Raw genomic sequence first — 24,742 nt, forward strand, 5'->3', positions numbered from 1 at the left:
CAGCCGTGGACTAACGTACTGTGTCTGCTGCTAATATAGACTGGATGATTGATAATGAGATGAAATCAATATATATATGTATGTATATATAATATCACTAGTACTGCAGCCAGACAGGTAGATAATATATTTATTAGGTAATGATGACTGATGACGGACCTGCTGGACACTGTCAGCTCAGCAGCACCGCAGACTGCTACAGTAAGCTACTATACTCTATAGTAGTATGTACAAAGAAGAAAGAAAAAAAAAAACCACGGGTAGGTGGTATACAATTATGGATGGACTGCCGAGTGCCGACACAGAGGTAGCTACAGCCGTGGACTAACGTACTGTGTCTGCTGCTAATATAGACTGGATGATTGATAATGAGATGAAATCAATATATATATGTATGTATATATAATATCACTAGTACTGCAGCCGGACAGGTAGATAATATATTTATTAGGTAATGATGACTGATGACGGACCTGCTGGACACTGTCAGCTCAGCAGCACCGCAGACTGCTACAGTAAGCTACTATACTATAGTAGTATGTACAAAGAAGAACGAAAAAAAAAAAAACACGGGTAGGTGGTATACAATTATGGATGGACTGCTGAGTGCCGACACAGAGGTAGCTACAGCCGTGGACTAACGTACTGTGTCTGCTGCTAATATAGACTGGATGATTGATAATGAGATGAAATCAATATATATATGTATGTATATATAATATCACTAGTACTGCAGCCGGACAGGTAGATATTTATTAGGTAATGATGACTGATGACGGACCTGCTGGACACTGTCAGCTCAGCACAGCACCGCAGACTGCTACAGTAAGCTACTATAGTAGTATGTATAAAGAAGAATGAAAAAAAAAAAAACCACGGGTAGGTGGTATACAATATTATATATATATATTATATACAATTATATATATATATATATATATATATTAAACTGGTGGTGATTGATTATTAAACTGGTGGTCACTTCAGGACAGGTCACGTTGCAACTTGCAACTAGTACTCCGAGGCCTAAGCAGACAATCACAAAATATATTATTATACTGGTGGTCAGTGTGGTCACAACAATGGCAGTGTGGCACTGACTCTGGCAGCAAAAGTGTGCACTGTACGTTATATGTACTCCTGAGTCCTGCTCTCAGACTCTAACTGCTCCCCACTGTCAGTGTCTCCCCCACAAGTCAGATAATACACTTAGTTACAGTCACACTATCTAATCTATATATATCACTTCAGCAAGTAGTATAGTTATAGTATACAGTAGTACTCCTCCTAATAATGCTCCCCGAAAATACTGTGTCTCTCTCTTCTCTAAATGGAGAGGACGCCAGCCACGTCCTCTCCCTATGACTCTCAATGCACGTGTGAAAATGGCGGCGACGCGCGGCTCCTTATATAGAATCCGAGCCTCGCGAGAATCCGACAGCGTGATGATGACGTTCGGGCGCGCTCGGGTTAGCCGAGCAAGGCGGGAAGATCCGAGCCTGCTCGTACCCGTGTAAAAAACCTGAAGTTCGGGCGGGTTCGGATTCAGAGGAACCGAACCCGCTCATCTCTAACACACACACACACACACACACACACACACACACTCACTCACAATGACAATAGACTTTAAAAAAAAACAATGACAAAAAACTAGACAGACTTTTAAATAACTACACAACAAGTATGACAAGACTACTTACACACACAGTACAGCACTCAACAATCGAAAATAACCTCCTCAAATCCTCCACAAACTCCAAAAAACTCTCCATCTCCTAACACACCTTCCTCTCACCTCTCCACTAGCTAAACCCACGAGGTTCGGACGGTTTGGGGCGTTTTTATAGTAATGTGCACAGACACTCCTCCATCACGAATCAAACCAATCACGGACGAGTGACAAAAACGAAACTTAGAAAAAAAATGCGTCCGGGAACGGATAAACACTGCTGTAACAGAAATGTGACGCAGTCGTAAAAAAAACCTCATAACACGGCCGCAAAACCACTAAATCGGCTGCATTCTAGCTTACAAAACCACGAATGACATCGACATCGTAAAACACGAAAAATACAAATACGACAGCTGAGTAAATGAGGCGTAAAATTTTCAAAAAGTTGCAAATTCACACATTCGATGTCATTCGTGATGAATAGCTCTCCAAATCGGTACAAATACGAATTTTAGTAAATATACCCCAGTGTATTCTTTACAATATCGCTTTTATTGCTATCTTTTTTTATTGTGTGTAAGTTTAATAAATTTGTTACATTTATATTTCTCTTACGTCCTAGAGCAGTGATTTTTAACCTTTTTTTTACTCGCGGCACACCGAACAATATTTTAAAATTGCCAAGGCACACCATCAGTTCCCAACAGAAAAAAAAAAACAGACATTGGCCCTCATAGTAAAACAAAAATCCACACATACATTGACCTACACAGAAAAAACAATCACATTGCTCCCCACATAAATCATATTGCTCCCCACATGAATTATTCACGTTGTTCCCCTCATAAATCCTTATTCTCCCCACTTAAATCCTGTTGTTCCCCACAAGAGAAAAAAAATAACAAATATTGGTGGTCATTCCGAGTTGTTCACTCGCTAGCTGCTTTGAGCAGCATTGCAAACGCTAGGTCGCCGCCCTCTGGGAGTGTATCTTAGTTTAGCAGAATAGCGAACGAAAGATTAGCAGAACTGCTACTAAATAATTTGCTGCAGTTTCTGAGTAGCTCCAGACCTACTCCTAGACTGCGATCACCTCAGTCCGTTTAGTTCCTGGTTTGATGTCACAAACACGCCTTGCGTTCGGCCAGCCACTCCCCCGTTTCCCCAGCCACTACTGCGTTTTTACCTGGCAGGCCTGCGTTTTTTAGCACACTCCCTGAAAACGGCCAGTTTCCGCCCAGAAACACCCACTCCCTGTCAATCACACTACGATCACTCGAGCGTTGAAGAAACGTTGCTCGAGCTTGTGTAAATCTCCAAAGTTTTGTGTTAAATTACTTAGCGCATGCGCATATGCATTTTTGCCATTTTTCCACTTGATCGCTGCACTGCGAAACAACTCGGAATGACCCCTATTAGCCACCACCGGTCAGCTGTCGTTCTCCCTGTCCCTCAGTGGCAGGGGTTGTTCATAGTGGATTACTGCGAATACTGAGCAGTGGGTGGTCGGGCAGGAGTGAATGTGTCTGCATACGAAATGCTACATTACAGTGATTTCTAGGAATACACTGCAATGTAGCATTTCGTATGCAGATACAGCCACAGTCGCACACAGAATATAGGCATGCTGCATATCATTTTAATCAGCAGAAGCTGCTTGTGTATCCTAGCCACATAGTAATGCAAATAAGATGCATTTTCATAAACAAAATGCGCCCGACGTTAGCAGAGCTGCCAGCTGACTCATGCCAGGCATCTCCTGCAGAACTAGCGGCGGTGCTAGGGGGCACCAGCCAAAATCTTGCTTAGGGCATCATATTGGTTAGGGCCGGCTCTGCCCACCCATATTCACACCTGCCCGACCGCCCACTGCTCAGTATTCGCAGTAATCCACTATGAACAACCCCTGCCACTAAGGGACAGGGAGAACGACAACTGACCGGTGGTGGCAAATGGGGGTCATTCCGAGTTGTTCGCTCGCTGACGATTTTCGCAGTGCAGCGATCAAGTGGAAAAACTGCAAAAATGCATATGCGCATGCTCTAAGTAATTTAACACAAAACTTTGGAGATTTACACAAGCTTGAGCAACGTTTTTTCAACACTCGAGTGATCGTAGTGTGATTGACAGGGAGTGGGTGTTTCTGGCCGGAAACTGGCCGTTTTCAGGGAGTGTGCTAAAAAACGCAGGCGTGCCAGGTAAAAACGCAGTAGTGGCTGGGGAAACGGGGGAGTGGCTGGCCGAACGCAGGGCGTGTTTGTGACGTCAAACCAGGAACTAAACGGACTGAGGTGATCGCAGTCTAGGAGTAGGTCTGGAGCTACTCAGAAACTACAGCAAATTATTTAGTAGCAGTTCTGCTAATCTTTTGTTCGCTATATAATTTTAATCAGCAGAAGCTGCTGGTGCCCCTAAGCATACCAAATGCCCTAGGCATTTGCCTAGTTTGCCTATGCCTAAGGCCGGCTCTGTGGGTGGGCAAGGAAAGCTGTGTATGCAGGCAGGAACTGGAAGATGTGTATGCAGGTGGGTGGGCTGGCTGGGTAGTGAGACGCTGCGGCCGTGACCTATGATATCACACCGCCGCGTCTTCAAGGCATACATAATGGCCGGAGCGCGACTTATCCTCTAAGAAGAGCCCGGGCCAACAGTTCACTCTGAAGGTGCAGGAAGCTGCTCTGGCTCCGCGGCACACCTTGCAACTGGTCACGGCACACTAGTGTGAAAAAGCCTGTCCTAGAGGATCTTGGGGTCCATATTAGTACCATGGGTATAGACGGGTCCACCAGGAGCCAATGGCACTTTAAGAGTTTAATAGTGTGAACAGAGCTTTCTTAGAAAAAGTTTATTTTAGAGTTTATTTTTTTACAGGAGGTTGTTGGCAACAGCCTGCCTGCAACGAGGGACTGAGGGGGTGAGCAGTGTCTGCCCTGCGGGGTCTGAGCCACTGTCTACGCTGACTGGACACTGAGCTCCAGAGGGGACAGATCGCGCCCCGCCACGGGGGAACGCTCACCCCAGCAGCCAGCCGCCACCCCCTTGCAGAGCTGAAGTGTGGCGAGTGAGTCACTGTCCGCCCTTTACAAGCGTGGGGTCAGTGTGAAGATGGCGGCTTAAGGGTAGGAGCGCAGTATTAACTGTGCTCCCGGACGGCTCAGAGGTACTTTGGTGTGGCGCAGCGAGGGGCGCCCTGAGCCAGTACCTGACCCTACATTGACCAAATCAAGCCTGTCGGGGTCTGCGGATCCCAGCCAGCACAAAATCCTCAGGCCAGTATAATCTCAGAAGAGCGAGAAGACAGCGCCATTAAGGGGGCAGAGCTTCTCCTCAGAGCGAACCCAGCAGCGTTCAGTGCCATTTTCCTGCCTGCAGACACACTGCCAGTGGAAGAACAGTCCCTCCAGAGCACCTCCAGCTATCTGTATGGTACCAGGGGGTTGTAGAAGGGAGGGGAGGCTGTGTAAAGGCTGTGTCACACCTATTAAGGGACACAGTCAGCGCTGGTTTGGGGTCTCCCTATACCTATAATAGCGCTGTGTGTGGGTTGGCTCCAATCTCTGTGTCTCTCTGCCATTCTTGGGGGAAAATCTGTCTTCCCAGTACCCTGTGTGTATGTTGGGTGATTGGTGTGATATTGCAAACATGTCTAGAGACTCTGTTTCATATGCTGCAGAGGATTTATCTTCCTAGGAAGATCCCATCCCATGTAATCAGGATTTCACTGTTGTAGCGCAGATTCCAGTTAGAGAGCTGGAATGGTTAGCCTCTCTTAGGGGGACTATTTCCCAGATTTAAGATAGGGCTGCTAGAACTGAGCATGCCACTTAGGTACTGCAATCCTCTATGGTTGAATGGTCTGATACTGCTTCCTCTGGGTCCCCTGCGGTACATTCTCACAAACGTGCACTTGCCAAGATTATGCAGGATGACACGGAACCGATTCTGACACTGCAGACGTTGATGGCGATGTGTCGTGGGGGACGGCATCACTAGCTAAGGGGGTGCAGTTGATGACTGAGGCTGTGAGGGATGTTTTACACATTACTGACACAACTCCTGAGCAGGTTGAGGAGGCATTTTTCATAGACAGTAAAAAGCCCCCCCCCCCCCCCCCCCACTTTCCCAGCATCTAAGGCAGTGGTTCCCAAACTGTGTGCCGTGGCACCCTGGGGTGCCGCGGGACACTTGCAGGGGTGCCTCGGGTTGGTGGTCCAGAACCAATTCAAAATATTTATTATCCATGTAATAGGAAAAACTAGTACTTGTGGCTGCCAGTCATAAAATATGTGTACAAACAGAAGCAAATCTTGTCCCTCACCACATAACTGAACCTAAGTATGACATATAAACATAATTTACTTAATTTCATATTTTTTATAAATTTCCCAATTAGAAACTTTTGGACTAGGGGTGCCGTGATAAAAATTCTGATACTCTAGGGCGCCGTGATTCAAAAAAGTTTGGGAACCACTGATCTAAGGAATTAAATGCTATCTTTGAAAAAGCTGGGGAAAATCCGGGGAAAAAATTCCAGATCCCAAAGAGGGTCTTGGTTGCTTTTCCCTTCCCAGGGGAAGATAGAAAAAGTGGGAGTCTCCGGCCGATAGTCGACGCCTCTGTATCTAGGCTGTCCAAACAGGCGGTATTACCTTACCAGTGTCGGGATCTACCGCGTTGAAGGACCCGGCAGATCGCAAGGTGGATGCTACACTAAAATCCATTTACACGGCTTCAGGGGCTATACTGCGGCCAACTATAGCCTGTGCTTGGATTTCTAAGGCTATTGCCAGGTGGTCAATCACTCTGCAGGAGAAATAGACTACGATGGATAAAGGTGACATAGATTTATTTTTACGTAATATTCAGGATTCTGCAGGGTTTCTGGCAGACTCCATGAAGGACCTGGGTTCCATGGCTGCGGGGATCTCCTCCATGTCCGTCTCAGCTCGCAGGGGTCTCTGGCTGCGCCAATGGTCTGCGGACGCGGAATCCAGGAAGAGCGTGGAGGGCCTACCGTATACAGGTCAGGCTCTCTTTCGGGAGGCGCTGGATGTGTGGATTGCCACGGCTACTGCTGGTAAGTCTCCTTTATTCCCCTCAGCTGCACCGGCTATGAAGAAGCCTTTTGCACCAGCCACGTCACAGCCCTTTCGGCCCGCGAGGCCTAGAAAGAACAAGCCTTCAAACACCTTCTTCAGAGGTGGTCGTGCGAAAGGAAAGAAGCCTGCTCCCGCTGGCTCCCAGAACCAGAAGCCTGCTACTGATACCCCAAAGTCCTCTGCTTGACGGGGGACAGCTAGGCCTGGAGGAAGGTCAAGTGGGGGCAAGACTCCGGCATTTCAGCCACGTCTGGGTGTCGTCGGGCCTGGACCCCTGAGTACTGGATATAGTGTCCAGAGGATACAAGCTGGAGTTTCAAGATCTCCCACCTCACCATTTCTTCAACTCAGGCTTGCCAGCTCTGCCGGCAGACAGAACAATTCTTCTGGAAGCTATTCAAAAATTGGTGGTATCCAGGGTGATTGTTCCAGTTCCACCTCATCAGTGGAACAAAGGTTACTATTCGAACCTTTTCGTGGTACCGAAGCCGGATGGTTTAGTACGACCAGTTCTGAACTTGAAATCTCTGAACCCCTACCTCAGGGAGTCCAAATTCAAGATGGAGTCTCTGAGAGCTGTCATTTCAGGTCTGACGGAGGGAGAGTTCCTGGTGTCCCTGGACATCAAGGATGCGTACCTCCACATTCCCATTTGGTCCCCACATCAGGCATACCTCAGGTTTGCACTGTTGGATGATCACTATCAGTTTCAGGCTCTGCCGTTTGGCCTCGTCACAGCACCAAGGGTCTTCACCAAGGTGATGGCGGAAATGATGGTTCTCCTACGCAAGCAAGGGGTGAACATAATTCCGTATCTGGATTATCTCCTGATCAAGGCGTCGTCCAGGGAGAAGTTGTTGCGATCCATTGCTCTCACGACACATCTGCTCAAGGAGCACTGTTGGATCCTGCACCTTCCAATGTCTCATCTGGAGCCGATAAGGAGGCTGTCTTTCCTGGGGATGATCCTAGACACAGAAGTGCAGAGGGTGTTTCTCCCAGTTGAGAAAGCATTGGGATCCAAACAATGGTTCGGGATGTCTTGAAGCCAGCCTGGGTGTCGGTTCATCAGTGCATCCGCCTTCTGGGGAAGATGGTTGCCTCCTACAAGGCTCTACAGTACGGAAGGTTTCATGCTCAATCCTTTCAGCTGGATCTCTTGGACCAGTGGTCGGGATCTCACCTACACATGCACCGGAGGATACGTCTGTCACCGAAAGCCAGGATTTAGCTCCTCTGGTGGCAACAACTACCGCACCTTCTGAAAGGCCAAAGGTTCGAAGTTCTGGACTGGATCCTTCTAACCACAGATGCCAGTCTAAGAGGTTTGGGAGCAGTTGCTCAGGGGGAATCCTTCCAAGGAAGGTGGTCAGATCAATAGTCCCTTCTCCCGATAAGCATTCTGGAACTAAGAGCAGTGTACAACGGCCTTCTGCAAGCAGCACACCTTCTACAGGATCGGGCTGTTCAGATGCAGTCGGACAACGTGACCACAGTGGTCTACATAAACCGACAAGGCGGAACGAAGAGCAGGGCTGCCATGTCAGAGGTGTCAAGAATCCTCCTCTGGGCAGAAAGACACACGGTGGCGATGTCAGCAATCTTCATTCCGGGTGTAGACAACTGGGAAGCAGACTTCCTCAGCAGACACGTTCTCCATCCAGGAGAGTGGGGCCTCCATCCGTAGGTGTTCGAGGAGGTAACCGGTTGGTGGGGGGTTCCTCACATAGACATGATGGCCTCCCGCCTCAACAAGAAGCTGCGGAGGTACTGTTCCAGGTCGAGAGACCGACAGGCAGTGGCGGTGGATGCACTGGTAACACCGTGGGTGTTCACGTCAGTGTATGTGTTCCCTCCACTTCCTCTGATACCAAAGGTTCTTCACCTAGTAAGAAGAACAAAGGTTCTGGCAATCCTCATTGCTCCGGACTGGCCAAGGAGTGCTTGGTATGCGGACCTGATGGATCTTCTGCTGGAGGATCCAAGGCCCTTACCTCTTCGGGAGGATCTGCTACTGCAGGGGCCGTTCGCTTATCAAGACTTACCACAGCTACGTTTGACGGCATGGCGGTTGAACGTCAGATATTAGCTCGGAAGGGTATTCCGAGTGAGGTCATTCCTACCCTGATACAGGCTAGGAAGGGGATAACGTCTAAACATTACCATCGCATTTGGAAAAAATATGTTTCTTGGTGTGAGTCCAAGAAATTTCCTGCGGTGGAGTTTCAACTTGGACGTTTTCTCCTTTTCCTGCAAGCAGGTGTGGATATGGGACTGAGATTGGGCTCCATCAAGGTCCAGATCTCTGCTTTGTCCATCTTTTTCCAAAAACAATTGGCTGTCCTCCCTGAGGTTCAGACCTTTTTGAAAGGGGTTCTGCACATCCAGCCTCCCTTTGTGGCGCCAACGGATCCCTGGGATCTTGATGTGGTGTTGCAGTTCCTGCAATCAGCTTGGTTTGAGCCTCTACAAGAGGCTGATATCAAGTTTCTCACGTGGAAGGCTGTCACTTTGTTGGCCTTAGCTTCTGCCCGACGTGTGTCGGAATTGGGGGCTTTATCTTGTAAAAGTCCCTATCTGATCTTCCATGAATATAGATCGGAAATTAGGACTCGTCCACAGTTCCTGCCTAAGGTTGTATTGGCTTTCCATATCAACCAACCTATTGTGGTGCCAGTGGCTACTAACTCAATTGCTTCAAAGGCCTTGGATGTTGTGAGGGCTTTGAAGATTTATGTGAAGAGGACAGTTTGTCATAGAAAAACTGACTCTCTATTTGTCCTCTATGATCCCAAGAAAATTGGGTGTCCTGCTTCGAAGCAGTCGATTTCACACTGGATCAGGTTCGCTATCTATGCATATTCTACCGCAGGATTGCCGTGTCCAAGATCTGTAAAGGCCCACTCTACTCGTAAAGTGGCCTCTTCCTGGGCGGCTGCCCGGGGTGTTTTGGCTGTACAACTTTGCCGAGCAGCTACTTGGTCTGGGTCGAACACGTTTTACAAGTTCGATACTTTGGCCTCTGATGACCTCAAGTTTGGTCAAGCAGTCTTGCAGGAGCCTCCGCACTCTCCCTCCCGTACTGGGAGCTTTGGTACATCCCCTTGGTACTAATATGGACCCCAGCATCCTCTAGGACGTAAGAGAAAATAGGATTTTAATTACCTACCGGTAAATCCTTTTCTCGTAGTCCGTAGAGGATGGTGGGCGCCCGCCCAGCGCTGTGTTTTCCTGCATTGGTTTTATAGTTCAGTACTGCCTGGTTCCTAGGTAAGTTCTGTGTTATTTACTGTTTTCAGTTGTTGCTGAATCTTTCCGGCATGTTGGCCGGATTTGCCTGTTGTGTGAGCTGTTATGAATCTCGCCACTATCTGTGTAATTCCTTCTCTCGAAGTATGTCATCTCCTCGGGCACAGTTTCTAGACTGAGCCTGGTAGGAGGGGCATAGATGGAGGAGCCAGCCCACACTATTAAACTGTTAAAGTGCCAATGGCTCCTGGTGGACCCGTCTATACCCATGGTACTAATATGGACCCAAGCATCCTCTACGGACTACGAGAAAAGGATTTACCGGTAGGTAATTAAAATCCTATTTATACAAGCCATTCTGTCTTTTCATAAACACATACCTCCCAACATGACCCTCTCCAGGAAGGACAGAATGCTCTGCTCCTGGACTTCCCTCTTAATGTATGATTGCCATCACCTGTGCTGAAACACCTTTCTTATCCATTACCCTGTTCAACACAGGTGGCGGAAATCATACATTAAGAGAGACGTCCAGTAGCAGAGTATTGTGTCCCTCCTGGAAAGGGTCATGTTGGGAGGTATGTAAGCAGCCAGCGCTGGTGTGTATGTACATATATATATATATATATATATATATATGTTTGAGCAGTGGGGGTACGGCGCCACAGGTGGATGTGAGCAGATAGAATAATATAGTGAAATACTTTAATAAAAGACACTCCTTTATAGATATAAGGTGTCAGCTAGCCCCTAAATATTAGGCAGGGATAAGCTGCCTTTGGAGTTTAAAATTTGGAAAGGGGGGGATAGGGGTATCTGCGACTAGCAGTGTCTAATATATTAATAAAAAATGAAGAATATTATGATACGGTTTATATAAAAATAACACAATATTTATTTATACAATTGAAGACATGATGTTGGATAAAAAGTATATGGAGAGTAAAAGCCTAAAAATTTTTTTTTATAAAAATTACAAGGTACAAAAAAGAAAAAAAATGACTGAATGGCTATGTGCAATTTAGCTAGAACCCAGGATAAAAAAAAAAATTCATTAATCTAAAACCTATAATATAAAACTGATATATATATTTTAGAGATAAGAGAGTAGTGCTTATCTTTAGAGATGGAGAGTCAGTAGAGGTACACCCAACGCGTTTCGTCCTTAAGACTTCATCAAGGGGTGATGAAGTCTTAAGGACGAAACGCGTTGGGTGTACCTCTACTCTCTTATCTCTAAAATATATATATCAGTTTTATATTATAGGTTTTAGATTAATGAATTTTTTTTTTTATCCTGGGTTCTAGCTAAATTGCACATAGCCAGTCATTTTTTTCTTTTTTGTACCTTGTAATTTTTATAAAAAAATTTTTTTAGGCTTTTACTCTCCATATACTTTTTATCCAACATCAGTTTTATATTATAGGTTTTAGATTAATGAATTTTTTTTTTTTTTTATCCTGGGTTCTAGCTAAATTGCACATAGCCATTCAGTCATTTTTTTCTTTTTTGTACCTTGTAATTTTTATAAAAAAATTTTTTTAGGCTTTTACTCTCCATATACTTTTTATCCAACATCATGTCTTAAATTGTATAAATAAATATTGTGTTATTTTTATATAAACCGTATCATAATATTCTTCATTTTTTATTAATATATTAGACACTGCTAGTCGCAGATACCCCTATCCCCCCCTTTCCAAATAAATATATATATATATATATATATATATTAATATATAAAACTTCTTTGGCGTGAATGTCAGGTCCCACACTTGACAGTGCATGTCTGAGCACAAACCAAGCATGAAGTCAAAAGGAATTGTCTGTAGACCTCCGAGACAGGATTGCCTCGAGGCACAAATCTGGGGAAGGCTACAGAAAAGTATCTGCTGTTTTGAAGGTCCCAATGAGCACAGTTGCCTCCATCATCCATAAATGGAAGAAGTTCGGAACCACCAGGACTCTTCCTAGAGCTGGACGGCTGTCTAAACTGAGTGATCGGGGGAGAAGTGCCCTAGTCAGGGAGGGTACCAAGAACCCAATGGTCACTCTGTCAGAGCTACAGCATTCCTATGTGGAGAGAGGAGAACCTTCCAGAAGGACAACCATCTCTGCAGCAATCCACCAATCAGGCCTGTATGCTAGAGTGGCCAGACGGAAGCCACTCCTTAGTAAAAAGCACATGGCAGCCTGTTTGGAGTTTGCCAAAATGCATCTGAAGGACTCTCAGTCCATGAGAAACAAAATTCTCTGGTCTGATGAGATAAAGATTGAACTCTTTGGCGTGAATGCCAGGCGTCATGTTTGGAGGAAACCAGGCACCGCTCACCAGGCCAATTCCATCCCTACAGTGAAGCATGGTGGTAGCAGCATCATGCTGTGGGGATGTTTTTCAGCGACAGGAACTGGGAGACTAGTCAGGATAGAGAGAAAGATGAATGCAGCAATGTACAGAGACATCCTGGATGAAAACCTGCTCCAGAGCAGACTGACCTCAGACTGGGGCGACGGTTCATCTTTCAGCAGGACAAAGCATACAGCCAAGATATCAATGGAGTGGCTTCAGGACAACTCTGTGAATATCCTTGAATGGCCCAGCCAGAGCCCAGACTTGAATCTGATTTAAAATCTCTGTTGAGATCTGAAAATGGCTGTGCACAGACGCTTCCCATCCAACCTGTTGGAGTTTGAGAGGTGCTGCAAAGAGGAATGTGTGAAACTGCCTAAAAATAGGTGTGCCAAGCTTGTGGCATCAAATTCATAAAGACTTGAGGCTGTAATTGCTGCCAAAGGTGCATCAACAAAGTATTGAGCAAAGGCTGTGAATACTTATCTGCATGTGATTTCTTAGTTTTTTATTTGTAATAAATTTGCAAAAATCTAAAAATATAGGATTTTAATTACCTACCAGTAAATCATTTTCTCGTAGTCCGTAGAGGATGCTGGGGTCCACATTAGTACCATGGGGTATAGAGGGGACCACTAGGAGCCAATCCACACACAGTGCTGTTTTAGATAAAGGACACCCCTTACCAGCGCCCACTGTGTACTTTAATAGTTACACATATCTACCGTATTTGCCGGCGTATAAGACGACTTTTTCCCCCTGAAAAACATGCCTCCAAGTGGGGGGTCGTCTTATACGCCGGGTGTACTTCGTAGGCATACATATAGCCAGGGGCGTCACTGCCCCTGGTGACACCCGGTGCGGGAAGTCGTGAAATGGGGGCGTGGCCTAGCATAAGGGGGCGTGGCCTCGCGGACGGACCCCATTTTCAGCAATCCAGAGGGTTAAGAAGATGTTGTCTGCCCCCCCCCCCCCCCCCACTCCCCCTGTGTCCGGTGAGTGTACGGCGCTGCCGGCAGGTGAAGCTGTGCTGTGGCAAGTCTCTCTCGAATGCAGTGCCGGCTCCTACACAGGGACAGGAGCCAGGTGCTGCACGTATTGTTACAGTGCAGCACCCGGCTCATGTCACTGAGCAGGAGCCGACATTTTGGTGTCACCCCCACGTTGTGACGCCACTGCATATAGCTGCCCCAAGGGTTACACTTTTATACATTTCATACACACTCCTCGGCCCCCCGCCTTCTTAAGCATACCTTGATACTCCAAATCTCTTATAAGAGACATGTCAGTGCTGCCGCTGTCCTCCCTGCCTAACCGCCTGTCACATTCAGCAGTGACAGGCGGTTAGGCAGGGAGGACAGCGGCAGCACTGACATGTCTCTTATAAGAGATTTGGAGTATCAAGGTATGCTTAAGAAGGCGGGGGGCCGAGGAGTGTGTATGAAATGTATAAAAGTGTAAACCTTGGGGCAGCTATATGCATGTAAATCTGATGTTCTTTTACGTTTTATTTGGTGTGTGGAAGGTGTGCGGAAGAGGGGGTAGTCTTATATGGCGAGTATATAACAAACTCTATATTTTGAGTGTAAATGTTGGGGGGTCGTCTTATACGCCCAGTCGTCTTATACGCCGGCAAATACGGTAATTCACCACCTCCCCCCCTTCTACAACCCCCTGGTACCGCACAGGATAGCTGGAGTTGCTTGGAGGGACAGCTCTGTTAGCGTCTGTGTACAGGAACTGCAGGCAGGAAAATGGCGCTGGACGCTGCTGGGTCCGCTCTGAGGAGAGGCTCCGCCCCTTGTAGATGGTACGTCTTCCCGCACAAATTCTTTATACTGGCCTGAGGACTCCGTCGCTAGGTGGGGGATTCCGTCCCCTATGAGCGTCTGAGTATGGAGGATTCTGACGCTAGCCTGGGGATTTAGTCTCCGGTTAGTGTCTGTGACCAGTGTAGGGTATTAAGACGCTGGCTCAGGACGCCCCTCATAGCACCAACACTGTGTGCCGCTGAGCCTTCCCGGAGCGCAGCTGCTCAGAGCTGCGCTCCTACCCTTGTGCCGCCATATCTCACCTCTTCTGGGGGTGGCGGCATGATGCCGGGGTGAGCGATCCTCTGTGGTGGGGAACGTTCGATCCCCTCAGGAGCTCAGTGTCCTGTCAGCGGAGATAGTGGGTCAGACCCCGCAGGGTGGACACTAACCCCCCCCCTCCCCCCCCCCCCCTTAGTCCCTCAAAGCAGTGAGGCTGTTGCCAGCAGCCTCCCTGTAAAATGATAAACTCTAAAATAAACTTTTACTAAAGAAGCTCTGCAGAGCTCCCCTAGCTGTGACCGGCTCCTCCAGCACATTATCTAAACTGGGTCTGGTAGGAGGGGCATAGAGGGAGGAGCCAGCCCACACTCTCAAACTCTTAAAGTGCCAATGGCTCCTAGTGGACCTGTCTATACCCCATGGTGCTAATGTGGGCCCCAGCATCCTCTAAGACGGAAGAGAAACACTCTTTTCACATTGTCATTATGGGGTATTTTGTGTATAATTTGGAGGGGGAAAAAATTTATTTATTCCATTTTGAAATAAGGCTGTGACATAATAAAATGTGGAAAAAGTGAAGCGCTGTGAATACTTTCCGGATGCACTGAATATCTGTAGATCAATTGACATACACACTGCCTGATCTGTCGGGACTGACGTCACAAAGTGGTCTGGTATTTACATGCACCCGCCCAGTTCAGCTGTTTACTCACCGCCCGTACACGCAGCAGGATGCGCCCATATATTGTTAGATATATTGGCTGTCGGCTGTGCTGCAGGACCGACATGACATGTCTGTGAATAATGGCGTTCACAGACGGGATCGGTATGAAATACCTCCAATCAAAATCCCGACGTTCAAAATCCTGACACCAATTGACGATGGTCAAAATCCCGACAAGGTCAAAATACCGACATTGACAAAATACCGACATTTAAAATACCGACAAGGTCAAAATATCGACATGTAAAATGCAGACAGGTCAAAATACCGACATGCGGTTTTTGTTTTTTTTTTTGTGTGTATGTCGACATAAGTCAACATGGACACCATATAAAGTGTACCGCGTCCCCTCGCATGGCTCGCTGCACTCGCCATGCTTCGGGCGCGGTGCCTCGTTGCGCTCGGCACACTATTATATTCCCCCTCCAGGTCCACTGAAATAGTAAAGTATGAACAAGTCGGTTTCAATGAAAAAAATCATGAAAAACTCATGTCGGTATTTTGACCTGTCTGCATTTTACATGTCGGTATTTTGACCTGTCTGCATTTTACATGTCGGTATTTTGACCTTGTCGGTATTTTAAATGTCGGTATTTTGTCCATGTCGGGATTTTGACCATTGGTCAATTGGTGTCGGGATTTTGAACGTCGGGATTTTGATTGGAGGTAAACTGACTGCATCCCTCACAGACATATCGCTCGAACACACTGGCCGACGGACCCGCGATATATTGCCGTTCAATAGAACGTCCGATATATCGGCCAGAGTGTACGCAACATAACTCTCCCTGCACACCTGCAGGCAGTATTATGCAAAGAAAAAAAAATCCATGCCTTTACACATGATACTCAATGTTACAAAAATATTTTTTTTTATCTCATATCATAAGTTTTTCAAATAATGAAAATTTAGATGTGTTCTGGTACTGCATGTATACATATATTACTATCAAAAAAAGAAAAAGAGGTAGCATTGTGGTGCACATAGTCAAAAAAATAACTGTTTATTGGTAAATTAAAACGTAACTTTTATGATGATATTTTAAATAAACTCCCCACCTATCTAAAAAGCTAAATATTAAAAAATGTAGAGAATAGTAGGAAATCAAGTATTAAAATCTAGCGCTGGGGCACCTGATATAGCTCCTATTAATGCTCAATAATCGATCCAAATATCAATATTAATATTGTGTAGTGATGTGTAAATTATCACCACTGTGTATATTATAAAGTGGTCCACTGATTAACACCAACAGAAACAAAAGCGAGAAGCACTCCTCATATATTTAATCCATATTATCCTATAATTTGGGAGTGATTCATAAATGGGGATAGGTTTTCAAGTATTTATTTATCACTGAATAGTGAAATGAGATACTATGTCTCCCCCAAACACTGTTGCAAAAAATGTAACAAGCTGGATTCTCCACTATCAGGGAGTAACAGACCAGATCGCTATGACAATAATGTAACAAATGGGCTGTGCACTCTTTTATCTATAAGCTGCTGTGGTGCAGAACATGATCTGCAATTGTGATCGTTCACAATACCTAGATAAGTATACTCATTAGACGTCTAACAAGGTGAACTAATGTAGGATTCCGGTGATTATGTTCATAAAATATGACAGAATGATAAATTGAAATAATAATAGCTCAACTGATTGTGTTTTCTTCTTTATGCTACTTGAATCTGTATTAAGATTAAGGGGGAATACTCTACATATCTCACTGAAGTGTTACCAGTTCTCTTCCAAATGGATACAAGGGATTATCATCCCATTCATGTGTTACCCATTAGGTTATATAAATGGTAAATGTTATTAATTAATCAGGTGTAATTGGTTACTCTTCAGGGTATGCGGTGGACCGTCTGATTTGGTCACCATTTAAACGTGATTATATTTCCAATGCACGTCAATCATTAAAGCTATATGAACAATAATCAGTCACCAATATCTCCTTATGTCTTGAACTAACAAAAATCTATTAGGTTCACATTGGTTATGTTAGATAAAGGTGCTCGTCTGCTCAATGTTATGAGTAATTATTATTTTCTCACAGTCAGCAAGATTCAGATAGATATGTATCTCGTATTGGGAGCAATGCTATATTACATAAACGTTTGCACTCGCCCTTGAACCGTGTTTCTTTATATATTGAACTAGCAACAATCAGCTGAGTTCACATTAGCCGTACTAAATGAAATGGCATTAAGCAGTCCTGGTCTGCACGGTGTTGCAGTCAGTTATAAGTCTCTCACAATAGAAGAGACTAGAAATATCATATGTCTCGTGTTCGGGGGGACAGTGTTATGTTTCATTCACACTTGCACCCTCAGTTCGATCACTTTTAATTACACTAACACATATTATTAACACAATATCATTAGGAGCATATCTCGGGTCGTCAGCGCCTCATTCCAATGCGCATTTCGCCCGTAGCTTAATCATGGAGCTGACCCGACTGTGGGGTCCGCTGGGTTTATATAGGGGTATGTGTGTCCGTTAAAATTTGTACTGACCAATCAGAGCCGTTTGTTACATTATTGTCATAGCGATCTGGTCTGTTACTCCCTGATAGTGGAGAATCCAGCTTGTTACATTTTTTGCAACAGTGTTTGGGGGAGACATATTATCTCATTTCACTATTCAGTGATAAATAAATACTTGAAAACCTATCCCCATTTATGAATCACTCCCAAATTATAGGATAATATGGATTAAATATATGAGGAGTGCTTTTCGCTTCTGTTTCTGTTGGTGTTAATCAGTGGACCACTTTATAATATACACAGTGGTGATAATTTACACATCACTACACAATATTAATATTGATATTTGGATCGATTATTGAGCATTAATAGGAGCTATATCAGGTGCCCCAGCGCTAGATTTTAATACTTGATTTCCTACTATTCTCTACATTTTTTAATATTTAGCTTTTTAGATAGGTGGGGAGTTTATTTAAAATATCATAATTAAAGTTACATTTTAATTTACCAATAAACAGTTATTTTTTTGACTATGTGCACCACAATGCTACCTCTTTTTCTTTTTTGATAGTAATATAGGTATCCTAGGTAGCAGGTAGCACGTCCCCTTAGAAATATACACAGACTTTAAAACTAATATGTTACATGGGGATTAAGTCATATACCGGTGCGGAAACATTTGTTTTTGTTTGTATAACTGCATGTATACATGAAAGTATTAATCACCATATAGAGAATGGGTCACAATTTATCTCATTTAGGGGGGCATTTATCAATCACTGTATTTGCAGTGGGATCTGGGCACGATGTTATCGCCCAAGTTCTCATTGCAGGATGCGCATACGTAAGCCAGATGTATGAAGCGGCAACAGCAGTGACAAGGGCTCAGGAAATAGCCCATCCTTGTGATGTGCTGAAAGCAGACAGTTGGGAGGTATCGTTTGTGATAGTCTACACAGCGGGGGCTGATGCAGAAAGACGGGGGGACAGCCGGCGGGCATACAGGGAAGATCAGCGCTACAGTAGTGCTGCAGCAGGATGTCACTCAGCCGCCAGACCTCACTGCAGCATCCACCCGGCTCCAGCAGCGTGCTGGAGCCGGGTGGAAGCTGCTGTGAGGTCGGGCAGCTGAGTGACATCCAGCTGCAGCGCTACTGTAGCGCTGATCTCCCTGTATGCCCGCCGGCTGTCCCCCGTCTCCCTGAGGCTCCCCCCCCCCTCTCCTCCTCTGGGTCCGCATCTCAGTCCGACATCATTTTGATGTCGGACTGAGATGGTCGAAAAGGACACAAGCACGTGGTTCGGCAGCTATTCCGCTGATCCACGTGCTTTTCGACAAGTCGAATTCATCGACTTGTCGAAAAATTTAGGGATATATTGAATAGGTCAAATCAGGATTCGACCTTAAAAAGTAGAAAACTGACGTATTTTCGACAGACGGCAGTTTTCGACTTCAATTGAATATACCCCTTTGTAAGCAAATCAAATGGTGAAAAGCACAGGTGGAAGTGTATGTGACGTGTCTCTTGCAGAAACAGGGAGCCTGTCCTAATGGTGCTAACCTGTATGCCGCTGGCATATAGGCAGGGCCGGTGCTAGGGTGTTCGGCGCCCCCTGCAAATGATAAATTTGCGCCCTCCCATATTTTACAAAGGGACAGCGTGCTGCAAAAAGGGGTGTGGTCTCACAAGGAAGTGGCGTGGCCACACAATAGTACCCCCATTTCAAATTACGCCACACAGTAGCACAATCTTATTCACATGACCCTGCGCATAGTAGTGTGTTTATACACATAATGTCCCCAGTAGTGGCGCCGGTTATACACATAATGTCCCCAGTAGTAGCGCCGGTTATACACATAATAGCTCCTGTAGTAGTGCGGGTTATACACATAATAGCCCCTGTGGTAGCGCCGGTTATACACATAATAGCCCCTGTGGTAGCGCCAGTTATACACATAATAGCCCCTACGGTAGCACCAGTTATACACATAATAGCCCCTGTAGTAGCGCCAGTTATACACATAATAGCCCCTGTACTAGTGCCAGTTATATATAATGCCCTCAGAAGTGCAATTTATACAAAGTATGCCCTCCCTCCCACCAGTCATGTAAGTAGAAAAAATGTCTTAGTGGTACTGTGTGCGCGTGCCTTCGCCGTGCATGCCAAAAAAATGGGTGTGGCCAAATGCCACATGGGGCGTGGCCAATGAAAATGGTGGCCTGATATACATATGGGGAGAGCCAGATACACATATGACCCGAATAGTGCCAGATACACATATGCCCCCACCATGTCAGATTGTCAGGAACTGGTGCAGAATCCGGAATTCGGGATCAGGTATCAAGTGGTTGACGTTACCCAGAACAGAGGCGCGGAGTCTAACACGCCGGAAGGTTTTCACCAGGGAACCCCGCAAGGCGATATGGGCTTCGCGGCTTCCGATGTGCAGGTCGCGGCCCCCCGTCTGGGTCACTTGATACCTGAACTGGACTAGAGTTATGGTAGAGGTGTTGTATATGACCAACCGCAGGGATACACAGGAACAAACAGGAACTGGAGAAGGTGGCAGGGTGCACACAGCCAGATGGTATGCTCGGGCCGTGGAGATGGAACAGCAGCAGGCACTCCAGGGGTGACACAGGAGGTAGCGGCACACGGACGGACTGGGGTGCAGACACTTGGAGACAGGGTAATGGCAGTCGGCAGACTAAAGTCGTCAGCAAGATGTTGCAGCTGGAACAAGGCAATACCCACTGGACAGATGAACTGAGACCAGAGATGAACCAGAGAGCAGAACACCACATGGAGTAGCTATAACTGCCAAAGCCTCTTGGGATTGAGAGGCTTAAAAGAACAGGCTGGACCAATCAGTTGTGAGCACCAGACAGGCCCCCAGTAATTGATATAACATGCAGCTGCAGTGCAGACTGAGCAGGCTGACAAGCTGAATAGTAGTTTTCAGGTAACGAGCGGTAATTACAGAATCCAGACACCTGTGAATTTAGTTGCTGAATGAAGGAGCAAAGGCACTGGGAGACAACTATGCAGGAGCTAGCTGTGACCTGTAGTTCCACAAACTGAAGCAAAGATAATTTAAACAATAACAAAACATGAGTGCTCAGGATTGTAACAGTACCCCCCCTTGAAGAGGGGTTAAGAACCCCTAGAACCAGGCTTATCCGGAAATTCACAGAAGAAAGACCTCTTAAGTCTGGGTGCATGAAGAAACCGCTCTGGTACCCAGGTTCTCTCTTCCGGACCGTAACCCTTCCAATGCACGAGGAAATGATCTTGACCCCTCCTGAACTTGGAATCCAGAATCTTTTCCACAACAAACTCCTTGTGACCTTGGACTAACACAGCGGCAGGCCTTCTGGAAGGAGATCTTCTAAATCTCTGGGACACAAATGCTGGTTTCAACAAGGAACAGTGGAAAGTGTTATTGATCTTAAGTGATTTTGGTAAAAGGAGTCGAAAGGCTACTGGATTAATCTGTCTAATAATCCGGAATGGACCAATGAACCTAGGCCCAAATTTTTGAGAGGGCTGGCGTAACATGATATTTCGAGTGGACAGCCACACCATGTCACCCACTCTTAAAGTACAAGGTCTTCGTCGTCTGTCAGCAAATTGTTTGGAACGAACAGAGACTTGGTTGAGTGCCAGACGTACTCTCCTCCAAATTTTCCTCAGACGAGCTACAGGATCAAGGGAAGAAGTCTGTTGCTGCAGGATGTCAAAAGCGTTAGACCTAGGATGGAACCCAGAGAGACAAAAGAAGGGTGACATGGATGAAGAAGAGTGACTGGAATTATTATATGCAAATTCAGCAAATGCCAGATGGTCCACCCAATCGTTATGGTACTTGGAAACATAACAACGGAGATACTGTTCAAGAGACTGGTTCACTCGCTCAGTCTGTCCATTGGATTGTGGATGATAACCAGAGGACAGACTAAGATTAATATCCAAGGCTGAACAGAAGGCTCGCCAGAATTGAGCAATAAACTGAGTTCCTCTGTCGGAGACGATATCCTGTGGTAATCCATGTAATGTAAAGATATGTTGGATAAACAAGGTTGCCAATTCCCTGGCACTGGGGAGCTTGCGAAGAGGAACAAAGTGAGCCATCTTACTGAACCGGTCTACCACAACCCAAATGGTATTGTACCCCGATGACTTAAGAAGATCAACCACAAAGTCCATAAAAATATGGGACCAAGGTCTTGAGGGAACCGTAAGAGGCGTAAGATGTCCCATGGGAGCTTTACGAGGAGTTTTATGTTGAGCACAGATCTCACAAGCAAGAATGTACTCTCTAACATCTTGATACATAGAAGGCCACCAAACTGAGCGAGACAATAAATCCAGAGTCTTAGAAATCCCTGGATGCCCAGAGACTCTTTTTACATGAAATTCAGATAAAACTGCTTTCCTGTACTCTTTAGGGACAAAGAGGAGTCTTGAGGGAGTCCCCATGGGTGCAAGAGACTGTTTGGCTTGAATCTGGGAGACTAAATCTTGAGCAAGACCAGCATAGATATTGGAAACAGGAATAATTGGTTCAGAAGAGCAGGATGAATTTTGAATTGGAAGGAAGCTTCGTGACAAGGCATCTGCTTTAAGATTCTTCGATCCTGGCCGATAGGAAATCACATAGTTGAATCTAGTGAAAAATAATGCCCATCGTGCCTGTCTTGGATTCAGTCTCTTGGCTGATTCAATATAGGATAGGTTTTTATGGTCAGTGAGGATTGTAATCACGTGTCTCGCACCTTCCAACCAACGCCTCCATTCTTCTAGAGCCCACTTGATAGCAAGCAGTTCACGATTTCCAACATCATAGTTGGCTTCGGCAGGAGAGAACTTTCTGGACAGAAAAGAGCACGGGTGAAGTTTAGAATCCACTGGATCTTTCTGCGATAGGACTGCTCCCACTCCCACTTCAGAAGCATCCACTTCCATAACAAAAGGCAGGTCTGGATTTGGATGACTAAGAACAGGTACAGATATAAAGGCTTTTTTTAACTTGAGATAAGCTTGTAGAGCTGAAGGTGACCAATGTGACGGATCCGCACCTTTCTTGGTCAAAGCAACAATAGGTGCAACAATGTCTGAAAATGAACGAATAAATCTCCTGTAATAATTAGCGAACCCAAGAAAGCGTTGTATAGCTTTTAGGTTAGTAGGCTGTGCCCAATCTTGAATTGCTTGAAGCTTACTGGGATCCATGGAGAACCCCTTGGGAGAGATGATGTATCCTAAGAAAGCGACTTCCTTAACTTCGAATTCACATTTTTCTAACTTGGCGTATAGATGGTGCTCCCGGAGCTTTTGCAACACCATCTGGACATGGACTCGATGCTGCTCAAGTGACAGTGAATATATCAGGATGTCATCCAAGTAGACCACAACAAATTTTCCCAGGAATTCTCGGAGCACATCATTGATAACATCTTGGAAGACGGCAGGAGCATTTGACAATCCAAATGGCATAACAAGGTATTCATAATGCCCGGAATGAGTGTTGAAGGCCGTCTTCCACTCGTCACCGGCCTTAATTCGTATGAGGTTATATGCCCCCCGAAGATCAATTTTAGAGAAGATTTCCGCCATCCGGAGTTGATCAAACAACACGGAAATCAAAGGCAAAGGATAAGAATTCTTAACAGTGATTTTGTTGAGTCCTCTATAATCAATGCATGGACGTAAGGAGCCGTCCTTTTTTGCCACAAAGAAGAATCCTGCTCCTACTGGTGATTTTGAGGGACGAATAAACCCTTTGCTTAGGTTCTCCTGAATATAGTCCTTCATGGCTTTAGTTTCTGGCAAAGAAAGAGCATCTAATCTACCCTTAGGTAATTTATCTTCGGATACCAGACTGATGGCACAGTCGTAAGGTCGATGGGGGGGGGGGGGGGGGAAGAGTGTCCGCCTCTTTCTTGGAGAAGACATCCGCAAATGAATGATATGGAGTCGGTAGCCCTCTGGTATAACTTGAGAGCATCGCACTGGCAAGGACAGACATCTTCCTGTACATTCTGTTCCCCACTGTAAGAGTTCGCCTGTCTTCCAGCAGATGGATGGATTATAGGATTTCAACCATGGAAGCCCTAGGACTATGGATTCCATGAGGCAATTGACAAGGAGGAAAATAATCTTCTCCGAATGCAGAAGACCAGTAGTTAAATGAACAGGAGGAGTTTGCTGAGACACTTGCCCACTGAGGAGGGGATTACCGTCAAGGCCACAAATAGTCACAGAAGGCTTCATCTTTAGTATAGGAATGTTCCAGGACCGGGCGAAAGAGATATCCATAAAGTTGGCAGCTGCACCACAATCAACAAAAGCCTTGACTGCAACTTGCTGAGTAGGTAGACTAATTTGAACTGGAAGCAAGACTGAATTTTTTGGAGAGATTCCAGCCAGACCCAGGAGTAACTCCCCTTTTACCCCTGGGTCTTGTCTTTTCCCGACTTCAGGGTGCAAACATTAGCAAAATGACCCTTTGCTCCACAATATAAGCATAGGCCCATCGATCGCCTACGAGATTTTTCCTGAGCAGAAAAACGAAAGGCCCCAATCTGCATGGGTTCACTGGAATCTTCGGCTTCTTCCAAGGCTACTGCTGAGGGAGATGGTGACCCTCCACCTTTCTCCATCCTCCGTTCCCTGATCCGACGATCTACTCGAATTGCTAACTGCATGAGCTTGTCCAGGGTTTCAGGAGTAGGATACTGGACAAGGTAGTCTTTAATTTGCTCAGTGAGGCCTAAGCGGAACTGACTTCGGAGGGCTGGGTCATTCCAACCACTATCACCTGCCCATCTGCGAAACTCAGTGCAGTATACCTCGGCCGTGTTTTTCCCTTGTCTCAGGGCTCGTAAGTGAGCCTCTGCAGAAGCTGCTCGGTCCGGGTCATCATAAAGAATTCCTAGGGCGCTAAAAAAGGCATCCACTGTGTGCAAGGCGGGATTCTCCGTTTTTAATCCGAACGCCCAGGACTGGGGTTCCCCCTGCAGGAGGGAGATGATGATACCTACTCGCTGAGCCTCAGAACCAGACGATAATGGCCGGAGTCTGAAATATAGCTTGCAGCTATCACGGAAATTCTG

Source organism: Pseudophryne corroboree, chromosome 11, assembly GCF_028390025.1.
Source record: "Pseudophryne corroboree isolate aPseCor3 chromosome 11, aPseCor3.hap2, whole genome shotgun sequence".
NCBI lineage: Eukaryota > Metazoa > Chordata > Amphibia > Anura > Myobatrachidae > Pseudophryne > Pseudophryne corroboree.